The sequence below is a fragment of the Macaca nemestrina genome, chromosome 20 (assembly GCF_043159975.1).
Source record: "Macaca nemestrina isolate mMacNem1 chromosome 20, mMacNem.hap1, whole genome shotgun sequence".
NCBI classification, from domain to species: domain Eukaryota; kingdom Metazoa; phylum Chordata; class Mammalia; order Primates; family Cercopithecidae; genus Macaca; species Macaca nemestrina.
Genome location: NC_092144.1, coordinates 41,119,810 through 41,132,146, shown reverse-complemented (window position 1 = coordinate 41,132,146; position 12,337 = coordinate 41,119,810).

The window sequence follows — 12,337 nt, the reverse complement described above, 5'->3', positions numbered from 1 at the left end:
CATGTTTTTTTGTAGCTTTGCTATTGTGGACAGGCAGACAGGGCACTTTCATGCCCATTAATTGTTTCTGAAGATACTGCAAGAAAATAATTTCCTGCTGGAAATTTCCAGTCAGATTGTTTTGAAACTGGGTCATGGGATTTGAGCCTGATCAACTTGTAGAAATACTATATAGTTTGTCATGTTTATTCAACGCATGGGTATTTATGATTTAAAATACACATGGTTGTCAGAAAAGGGAGTAATTTAAATAGTACAATGGGTTCATATTTTGCATATATGCTCTTAATCTATCCTGTCCATGTTGTACAAGTGAAGTCTTATAGGGTGGACTGACTACACAAAACCATTTCTGCTGCATTTGGGTGATTTTCAGCAGCAGTCTTGTCTCAGCAGAATTTGTTTTTGTTTTTGTTTTTGTTTTTGTTTTTGTTTTGAGACAGGGTCTTGCTCTGTCGCCCAGGCTGGAATATGGGTTCACTGCAACATCTGCCTCCCAAGCTCAAGCAATCCTCCTACCTCAGCCTTCCAAGTAGCTGGGACTAGGAGTATGCCACCATGCCTGGCCCAATTTTTTGTATTTTTGGTAGAGATGGGGTCTCGCCATGTTGCTGAGGCTGGTCTCGAACTCCTGGACTCAAGCAATCAGGCTGCATCAGCCTCCCAAAGTGTTGGGATTATAAGCGTGAGCCACTGCGCCCAGGCTCAGCAGGATTTTGACCATGCACTGACTCCAGATCCTCACTCTATGTGTGATGGAATTCTATTGTACCTAGGAGGCACCAGAACTCCTCTGAGCCATTGTTTCCATTGAAAAATGGGGGAAAAATAATCCCAAGACTGGAGGGTGCTGTGCAGGATCATTACAGAGGGAGGACAGAGCTCCAAGGGCAGTCTCCTCAGTGGGTGAATTCCAGGGTGAATTCCACTTTGTCTTTGTAGTCTATGGACTCCACTCTCTGTGCCCTCTGACAACCTCCCCAACTCTACATCAAATTATCGGCAGTTGAGGATCATGCTGTTGTTTTTGCAGCCCCGGTTGATGCAGCCCAGAGCATAGCTGAGCATATAGCAGCTGTCTGTAAACAGCCAATATCTCTGCCTGAGCCACACCCTTCCCAGAGGTCCAGTTCCTTAAAGTAACTTCTGGCCGAGCAATGTGTGTGTGCACTTGCAAATGATCTCAATGTGTTGGCATCCACCCATGTTCCCCACAGGGCCAGAGTGGTGGACAGGTCTGCGGATGCCTCCAGGACAGTGGCCCATAGTAGGGACACTTCACATGTACTGCAGGTAGCATCCTGTGGGTCTGGGTCATGGGAGAGAATATCTGATCTGTTGGCTGGAAGCGGAACTGATTGTGGACATCAAGAGGGAATTGGCTCTTTTAAGACAAATGCTTCCAGATGCTAGGATTGCTGGGTCTGCATTGCTCCCCAGATGGGGCTGGGTAGGAGCCAGAAAAGTAACAGTGGTTGATAAACTCAGAAAGGTGGTTCATTATGAAGTAGCTAGCTTTCACAGATTCTGGAAGGTCAGGTTTACCCGGGGATGGTTTAACAGCACAGGAAGTGTGCCAGGACCTCAGAGAACTGGGGAAGTTCACCCTCTCTCCAGTGTCAGTTGGTCCAGTTTGGGGAAGTCTGGTGTTCTTACTGCCAGCAGGAACTTGCTCCCAGATATAGCCCAGCCCCGTGGCGTTTGCAAAGCTCTGACAGAATCATGTTTTCCATGGAGATTACAATTGACGACCTGTTTCCCAGTGGCTGGGAAGCGTTTGTGAGTAGGCATTGTGTTGACACATCTGTTTCCAGATCCAGCTGGGACCATTCGAGGTAAATGAAAAGCAGCGAAACTGCATAGAATTCAACCTCTGGGAACCTAAAGAAGACTTTTTGCTTAGAGGATGATTTGGGATGTTTAAATATTTTAAGGATTCAGGCAGATGATCTCGTATTCCGGGGTGCCCTTCCCACGTCACTGTGTTAGAAGGATCAGGGCTGTAAACCAATGCCAGTCACGAGTGAGCCTGTGTACCCTGAGTGGAACCCAAGAGATGTCTATTCTAGAGTGATGACTCATTCAGGCTGCCCTCTTCTCTCACATGGATGATCGAAGTAGTCTCCTAAATGGTTTCCTGGCTTCCTACTCATCCCCACAGAGTTCCTTGTCCACACAGCAGCCAGAGTGGTGTTGCAGTGGGGAAATTAGACGGCGTCAGTGCCCCTGCTTGATACTTTTCCATTGAGGTCACTCCAAATTCCTTACCACCTGTAAGATCTAAGTGAAGTCCTGCCCACTTTTCTGACCTTATCTACTGCCCCCTTGCAGCCACACTGGACTCCTTGTTCCTCCAACAGGCCTAAGGGCTTGGACAGACAAGTAGATGGGTAGACAGACAAATGAGTGGATGGATGGGTGGATGGATAAATGGATAAATGCATTGGCAGGTGGGCTTGTGCAACCCAGAAGGAGTTCAAGTTTTCCAGGTGGAGGTCATTGCAACAGGATTTCTTGAGGGTCAACTAAATTGGGCAAAGATCAGGCCAGAACCATTTTCTCATTCATGCTTCTCTAGGTCAGAAAATTCTTATTATTTCCTCAAATGTAGCCCATATAAAAGACTAGCTGTTAGGAATCATGAGACATTTTCCCAGGATCTCTTTTCTCTCCTTTTGTTCAGTCAACAAGTTCACTAAAAATGAATTCTGGTTGAGCAAACTTTGATAATAAAATTTCTCTTTCCAATGTAATGTTGTAATAGTGACCACCATTTTTTTAACTAAATCGTCTGTTGCTGACTAGAACATTAATTTAAATAAAATGTTTTGTGCTCCAACTAAAAAATGGACTTCCATGAGAATGAGTTCTTCATAAAAATGGTGTATTTCATGACGAGATGCCACTGGGCGTTAAATAAAATCTAAGTGTGTTTGTAAATTATTTACTTTAGCAAATACCAATCAAGACAGAGAACAATACACATAACAATACTAATTTTGTGGAAAATATTTTGTAAAAATTATATTTATTTTTCTTTAATAATAAATGTAAAAATAAACTCTCTCAGGCATGTGTAGAAATGCATAAAAGAGACCATAATAATCAACTGTCAATCCACCATTCTGAGATGTCTATTCTAGCTGAATTTCTTTTCTGTGTTTTTTTTTTGTCTACATATATGTACACATATCTGTATGTTTTACATGGTTTTAATTATCCTCTACATACATATTTCCTTGCTTTTTTTCATGTGAAATTTCATCCTATGTGTTTTTACAGGTCATTTAAAAACTCTGGGCACACATCCACAATATTTCATTGTGTAGACTAGCATTGTCTAACAGAAACATAATGAGAGCCACATATGGAATTTTTAATTTTCTGGGAGATGCAATAAATAAGTAAAAAAAAATCAGGTGACATGATTTGTGAAAATTAATGTGAACTCACATATTTTATTTGCTCCCATAAATATAAAAATATTTGCTATTTCAACATATAGTTATTATAAAAATTATTTAGATATTTCACACTTTTTCAACTAAGTCTTTGAAATCCATGTGTATTTTGTGTCTCAGTTCAGATCAGCCACATTCCAGGCATTCCGTAGCCACCTGTAGTCAGTGACTACCATATTTAATAGCAAGCTCTAGTCTATTGAAAAATCACAGTATGGCAGCCTATGCACAGTGGAAGCGATTTTGCACTAATTCCCATATTCCCACTTAAAAGGCTATCTTCCAAGAATAAAAGCAGCCTGAAATTAGAGTTCCAGTTATCTTCTATCAGGTCTCAAGGTGATTAATTCAGTTTGATAGTTACAAGATACAGCCTCAATTCCTCAAAATGCTAAATGAAGTGGAAAGATGTTGAAAACAATGTTTTTCAAATTATGCATTTGATACCATTTTGCCTCTTTTCAAAGATGATTTCCTGGGCTCTAATAGAAGCTGATGTCTCCTAGTATATTAAGATCATATTCAATACAAGGCAAATGAATTACATTAAGTTGGATGGTATTGATTGCTATCTGTCCTGCTTCAGCTCTGTCTGGGTCCATCTGCTCTCTTCATTGGAGTCCTGGGTCTGCACGGAAGCTCGCTGGTATTTGTGGGCCCTCCGGCCTCCCCTCTTCCTATGGGAATAAAGTATTTATTGTCCGGTACACTTGTTACACCTGGAAGCCCAACTGGCACTATCCTTTTGCAGACTCAGTTTTAAACCTTACACCTGGGCCCAAGGAATTTGAGGGAATCCAATGGATACAACTGGTCCCCAAGTGATGTCTTGCTTTAACAAGCACCTTGATAGTGTTCATGAACAAGACCTCATGAAGGAGGGAGGAAGGGGGAGAGGGAGGGCCATCCCCATCGCCAAGGACCCTCCTCCCTGGTTGTGGGGTCCAGCCCAGGAGCCCACAGGGCCAGGAGAGGCACCACAGAGCCCACCTGAGCTAATAAAGGCCTGGTGGCTTAAGTCCAACATGGGTACATTCAAAATGCTTTCTGGATGTCTCCCGTGTGCCAAGCACTGGGTCTTGGGGGCACAAGAATGACTCAGATGCTGTAACTGTTTCCCTCCCATGGAGGGAGATGGATAAGCTGACCCTAAACTGCAACATATCTCTGTGATAAGAGAAAAGCCTGGAATGTTATGGGCAGAGTATAAGTCAGTCACGTCACTCAGCCCATACCCTAGGGAAGCCCTCTGGGACAGCTTCCTGGAGGGCAGGACTGGCCAGCTGTGTGACCATAGGCAGCCTCCTCCTCTTCCCTGTGGTTTGTGAAATGAGCAAAATAAAAGTACCTGCCTTATTGGACTGTTATGGGGAGAAAACAGTATAATCCTTGTAAAATACCTAGCATGCAATCAGTCACTAAATACTGGCTGCTGTTACTGTTATTGCTGTTGTTTTATTGAAAGGTACGGAGCTAGGCAGGGTGGACATGGAGCATAGACTGAGGGTGATGGGGAGACGGTGTTTGGCGCAGGGGAGGGATACAAGCAGATTTGCAGTTTTAGACAATTGCTCTGGTGTTATGGCTACATAACTATCTTGCAGGAGGGGCTTTGAGCTGCCACCCAGCTGGAAGTGGCACTGGGGGCACTCGGCTTAGAGCTGTATTTGCATAACAAGGGCATTGCTTTTATTAGACTGTGAATTATGATCAATACAACCCAGCATGTTAAAAGATGTGTTCATTCTCATTTAACACCTTATGTGTTCCTTCTTTTTGTGGTCATCATCATCATCACCATCATCTTAGGTAGGGTGTGTCTCGGAAAGATCAGGGTGTGAGGTAGTTGGGTTCTTCTACTGTTCTGCCCACTGGAAGGTGGAGGGAGTGTTGGCGTGTGGGGTGAGCAGCAAGGGAGCTAGAAGGAAGGCTCCAGTTCTGATACCTAGTGGCCTCGACTCCTGCCCTCCCGAGGTCCAGGCAGCCCTTCTCCAATAGTGGCTCCATATTTACACAGCCTCCTCCTTTTCCTTTATCTCAGTCATCAAAAGTTTAAGGAGATTTAAAAACCACTGGGGTGTTATGCATAAAATACAACCTAAGGTCACTGATGGAATTCATGCGCAGGTTCCTCCGAGGCAGGGCCGGAGCCCACCCCTCCAGGGTGTCTGGGCTGTCACTCTCCCCATCCGTCTTCCTGATTGTAAAAATTAAACACATGCACAGGAGGGCTTGGGAGGCAGAGTTATAGGGGATATAAAGTGCCTGACAGCATATAAACTTGGCCATCCTGCAGTGGAGCACCCAGTCACAGGGGTGCTGAGGCGGGTGGGAGGGTCCCGGAATCCAGGTAGCAACAGGGAAACTACAGAGGGAAGAGGAAGCAGAGGGTTTCTGGCTGGGGCAGGGCGGGGCGGGGCTGCCACTGACCTCAGTGCTTCTGGGAGTTGGGCTGAGCCTCTGAGGCCTCCTCAGCCCTCCCTCCAGCCATGGTGAAGTGCTGCCTTTTGCAGGGATTCCAAGAAGGGAGCAGATGGTCACAGCTGCGGGAGCAGATCCTAAAGCAGATGAAGGGGGATGAGGATGAGGCAGGAGAAATGGGCACGCTCAGATTCCCCCTTGTATAAGGGCCAGTGGCATCCCTGCCATTGCTTTGCTAAACATAGCCCCTGTAGGTTTCAGATGAGATGAGGGGAAATTGCTAACCTGGTGCTGGTGAAATCTAGAGCTGTAGATGCGCTCAGATGGGTAGCCATGATTGTGGCTATGGAGCCGGAAGTCTGAGCTCTACATAAAGAACGTGGTGACCACTGCAGCCCCTTTGCACAGTGGGATCTGAGGTCCCTGGGGCTTGAGGGATGCCCAGAGGGTCAGGGTCATCTGATGGGAGACCCATGCCTGCTGTGCTTGGGGGGTCTGTCCTTGTGCAAGGCCTTGAAGCACTGTCTTCTGTGTGCTGGATCCTCGCTGTTTTGAGACACTCACCCAGGGGTTCTTACGGCCAAGACACCTGGAGAGCGTGAGGGACAGAATCCCATAGTGCCTCTGTGGCCCGAGGCTATGCGTGAGGGAGGGTGTGCACCCATGTGATAGAAAGAGAGACCAACAGGCACCGTGAGAGAGACAGAGAGAAACAGAGAGACAAAGAAACAGAGAAACAGATAGAAAGAGGGACAGACACAGAGAGACAGACAGACACAGAGAGACAGACACAGTGAAACAGAGAGACAAAGAAACAGAGCTAGAGAGACAGGGACAGACAGCGAGACAGAGACAGACAAGCACAGAGACAGAGACAGAGAGAGAGACAGAGACAGCCATATACACAGAGACAGACACAATGAGAGAGATAGATACAAAGAGAGACAAGAAACACAGAGACAGAGAAAATGTCAGAGACGGACAGAAACACAGAAAGACACAAACAAACAGAGAAAGAGACAGGAAGACAGAGAGTGTCAGGGAGCAAGACAGACAGACACAGAGAGAGAGAGACAGAGGGAGAGGCAGAGAGAGGGAGTGAGGTGGGAGAACACCAAGGATGGGGTCTTAGCTGCAGGCGCCATGGGGGCCAGTCCTCCTCTATCCACCTCCTCCTTCTTCGGCTGTTTCTAGAGCACCTGCTATGTCCCTGGATGGTATACACCAGTCTTGGGCCCAGCTGCCCCGTGCTCAAAGAGGGACATCAACCAATCACATGAATATTATTTAATTGCAATTGAGGCAGGCGGCTTGTGCCGTGCGATACTTAAAATGTGCACCCAGCCTCCACCCGTGCTTTCTTTGTTCTGAAACTTGTCTGTGCATCTTCTAAGGAGGCACGTTGAGTCCATCCCATGAAAGCCAAGGCAGGGGGAAGCATTTGGTGTCTCTACCTATTTATTTATTTTAGGGATTCAAATCTGGCCCTGACCGGTGTTCCCAGGAGGCTAAGAAGCAAATGCCAGTGGGCACCTCTGAATGTCAGCATAGTTGTTTCCACTTAGAAGTTGTGGCTCATTTTATTTTATTTTTGGTTTTTGTTTGTTTGTTTGTTTTGAGATGGAGTCTCACTCTGTCTGCCCAGGCTGGAGTGCAGTGGTGCGATCTTAGATCTCCACAACCTCCGCCTCCTAGGTTCAGGAGATTCTCCTGCCTTAGCCACCCGAGTAGCTGGGATTACAGGTGTGCGCCACTACACGTGGCTTGTGGCTAATTTTTGTATTTTTAGTAGAGACGGAGTTTCACCGTATTGGCCAGGCTGGTCTTGAACTCCAGACCTTGTGATCTGCCCGCCTCGGCCTCCCAAAGTGCTGAGATTATAGGCATGAGCCACCGCGCCAGGTCGTTGTGGCTCATTTTTGTCAGATACTTATTTTGAAGTGTGAAAGGGTGATGTTCATATGGAAAAACACACTGATTGTAAGGACCCAGCTACATAAACAGAGCCCCCCATGTAACTGGCACCGGGATTTAGGACTAGATCACGAATAAACCTCTTATGCCTCCGCAGCTGGTTTCACCTGCTCTTATACTTAATGCAGCCTCTCCTCAGGTGCTGTCTCTGTCAGTGTCACCTTTGCTCCACCTCCTGTCTGGGAGACTCATCCGTGTTCTCATGAGGGCTCTGCTGGTGTCTGTAGTGTCTTTCCGTTACATCTGACCAAAGTGCAAAGAGGTGGAGCTGACCTTGGACCTTGGGGGACGGCAGATCCTGGTGGTTACCAGTGGGTGCATACCTCCCCTTGACCTGGTACCTGTTAGCCCTGCCACTGTCTTATTTGGGTTCCTCAGAGCCCATTAGGAACACAGGTTGCTCAAAGCATTGCTGACCTGGAGAAGTTCTTTTGCACTCAGAAGCTTTCACTCCTGTTGTGATCTCCCACCCTCTTTCACCACAGAGGAAGTACCGTGACAATCCTGACTTTAGGGCCAGACTGCCTGTGGATGAATTGCTCTGTGACTTGTGGTAATATCTTAGGTTCTCTGTGCCCCAGTCTCCTGGCCTCAAAACCAGGGTTGAGAATCCCAGTTACTCGTACATTTGCAAGGAAGGTCAAATGTGTGAGCTGCCATCCCCGGGCACCAGTGGTGTGAGTTGTCATCATTTCTTGACCACCACCAACTTGGGGACATAGGTCTGGAATTTGTCTTCTTTGCTTCATGGGTGAGGAAATAGAAATGTGGAGAAGGTTTTTTGCATGATGTTGCTTACGGATTTCCCCAGTGAGTCGTTTCTGAGATGGACTTGCTGATATTATGATGGGAGGTGTGGAAGATGGCATCTTTATGACAATGTTGCAGAGAAGCTTAGTGCCTCATCCTTTTCAAAAGATGTTAGAATTGGCATCCTTTCTTTCACGTGACCCTTGCAGCAATCCTAGACCCTCAGACGCCCAGGGAGAACTGGCCTCATTCTTCCCATTATATCCCATTTCACAGATCAGATAACTGAGGTACAGGGAGGTCACACAGCTACCAAATGATGTGCCATGGCTAGAACCTTGGTGTTCTGACTCCTGATCCACCTGCCCTTGTTCATTTCTGTCTGTCATTCCTTCAGCTTGTAGTGGTGGTGACAGTAGGAGTCATTCACTAAAAGATCAGTCTTGAGCAGAAACTCTTAGACCGAACCCTGGTGTGTTTTATGGCTGTGATCCTATACCCTGCTTGTTTAGAACTGTATTATCCTCACTGGGGAATTCTCTGCCTCTTAGCTTTTGAAAAAAATCAGGTAGTCAATAGAATATTTCAACAATGCATTGAAATTAAAAAAAAAAGAAACTTCCATGTGGAGGTAATACACACATTTAACATGAGGGTTTACATAGTTGCTCTAGTTGAACATTCAATTTTTCTTTGAACTTCCTGGCAGCCAGAGCAAAAGAAGGCTTACTGATAGCAGCAAGTAAGCAGTAAGTTAAAGCGTGGGGCCCTCCAACTTTGTGCAGGGTTGGTTGAACATGATTGGGCTATCTTTGTGTGGATGTCTTTGCCCTAAGAACTTGTAAAAGTCAAGACTGGTCCTCACTGGGACCCAGAGGTCAGAAGATTTACAAGATCAGGTGTTAGAACTACATATTTGCATATACTTGTTATCTCCTTCCAGATGGCAGATAGCACAGACGAGGAGGAGCTGTACTCCGTTAAACCACTTGCCTGAGTGCTCAGGTTAGAAGCGGGTGGAGGCAGGAGCTATGCCCAAGCCTCTCAGTCCCCATCAATTACCACATAACACCGCCCCATACCATCCCCACCCAGGAGAGGGAAGCTGAACAGGAGGGGGTAGCTGAAGAGGACTCCCAACCCAACATGCCCCTGAAAGGCAGATGCTTCTTTTGGAATTTTTGGTTCTTAGTTATGAAGAACTTATTTTACAGTAGTCCCAAGTACAGTCATAGAGTAGCAAAAAGTCATAGTATTCCATTTAAGAGGTGTCTCCATGAATCCTCCTAACATCCTATGAGGTATGCACTGTTATTCCACCCACTTTACAGATGGAAAGCTGTATGAAGATTCTCCAGAGAAACAGAACCAATAGGATAAATGCATGGATAGATAGATACATAGATAAACGTAGATAAATAGATTATAGACAGTTCATAGATGATAGATGGATGGATGATCAATGATAGACAATAGACAGATGGATTAGACAGATGATAGATAGGTAGATAAGGATTTATTTTACCTTTATTTTCACCTTTTAAATTTTATATTTGGAGGTTACTTTTATTTGCAGGTTTGTTCCATGGACGTTTTATGAGACGCTGAGGTTTGGGCTTCTAATGCTCCCATTGCTCAAGTAGTGAACATAGTATCCAATAAGTACTACCCAGTAGGTAGTTTTCCAACCCTTGTTTCCCTCCTTTCCATCCCCCTTTTGTAACTCGGTGCTTGTTGTTCCCATCTTTAGGTTGACGTGTACCCAGTTTAGCTCCCAGTTATAAGTGATAACATGGAGTATCTGGTTTTCCGTCTCTGCATTAGTTCACTTAGGATAATAGCCTCCAGCTCCATCCATGCTGCTGCTGCAAAGGACATTATTTTTTTTTTTTTATGGCTGTGTAGTATTCTGTGGTGTGTATGGACCACACTTTCTTCATCCATTGGTGGGCACTCAGGTTGATTCCACGTTTTTGCTATTGTGGACAGTGCTGTGATTAACCTACAAGGGCACTCTTTTTGGTAGAACTGTTTATTTGCCTTTGGGCCTGTACCCAGTAATGAGATCACTGGGTCAAATGGTAATCTATTTTTCATTCTTTGAGAAAACTAAGAAGGGATTTATTATGGGAATTGGCTCACTTGATTGCGGAGGCCGAGAACTCCCAGGATCTGCCCTCTGCAAGCTGGAGACCCAGGAAATCTTCTGGTGTGATTCAACCTGAGTCTGAAGGCCTGAGAATATGGGCAGCTGCTGGAGAAAGTCCCAGAGTCTGAAGGCCTCAGAACCTGGAACTCTGACAGCTGAGAGCAGAAGTGAGATGTCCCAGCTCCAGTAGGAGAGAGAATTCGTCTGTCATCCTCCTTTCTGATCCATCTGATCTACCTTTTAAATCCAGTCTATGGATTGGACAATGCTAGCCCACGTGGGCAAGGGCCGACCTTCTTTACCTGGTCTCCCGATTTAAATGTTAATCTTTTCCACAAACGCCCTCCCATGTATACCCAGAGTGGTGTTTTACCACCTATCTGGGTATTCCTTAACCTGATCAAGTTGACACCTAAAATCAACCACCACAGAAATGAAGGCGGAAACACTAAACACAGTTGATCAAAGCCAAGTTGCTGTCGGATGGTACCATCAGCTTTGGCACTGGGCTTTCCTACCTGCACTTTGGCTACTTCCCTGTGCTGACCCAGATCGGGGGAGAGCTTTTCCCTAAGATGACACTCATATATTTTTCTGTTTTTATTTTCTACCTTGACGACAAACAATTGCAATGTTTATGCTGCCCCAGGTCAAATTGTTTCAGCTGTACCTTTTCATTGTTTCTGTAGCCGATTTCATGTATTCTCATGTTTCATTTTCTATTATGTTTCTGCATGGTACAAGTCATTACTGGGTTTTTTGTTTTATTTTGTTTCGTTTTTTTGCTTTTGTGGCCCTAGGCTGTGAAAGTGGAACATGGATGTGATCTAATATAGCAAAGTGAGGTGCCTACTTCTATCTGTGTGCCCTCCCTGCCCTACTCCTCATTATGCTTGGGATGGCTGTTCAAACTTTAGTATAAATTTAAAAACGAGACTGTAATAGGCTAGGCCTGCGACTGGTGAAAGCCCAGTGTATACGGAAGTAGGTGTGAGGGTAAGCGTGGGGTTACATGGAAGCCAGAACCCTCCATATACTTCCTTCTCTTAATTTGAGGATTTTCCGGACTGTCCCTGAATAGGGTCCTCCAAATACCCCACCTGGAGGCCCCACTTGCTCCTGATATATTCACAGAGGCACGGATCTGCTGACTCTCCAGCCAAGACCCTGTCTCAGGTGATGCCATTTCCCCGACCAGGTAAGACAAAGAGAGCACCATTACTATTTCCTTGCGGAGGGGTGGGGTGGGAATTATTGCTTTAAAGAAAGAAAATGAAATCTTGCCCTTTCATTAGAAGAGAGCAATGTTTCCTTCGTTGTTGGAAAATCGGCAACTACTGATTTTCTTATAAGGCTCTGGCTGTGCAATGAGGAACGTCAAGGACAGGCAGGCATGTTTTTATTTTTATGTTTATTTTACTCTTGAACAGAAAGCAGGCCCTTGGATCCTTGTCCCATGTCTCTTGCATAAGAAGGACACGCATGCATCACAGGCAGAGGCGAGCCAGCGGGTCATCTGTCTTGGGGGGACTGACTGTCCATGTGCCCAGGAAAAGGTCAGGAACCTGTGGGTATTAATTAA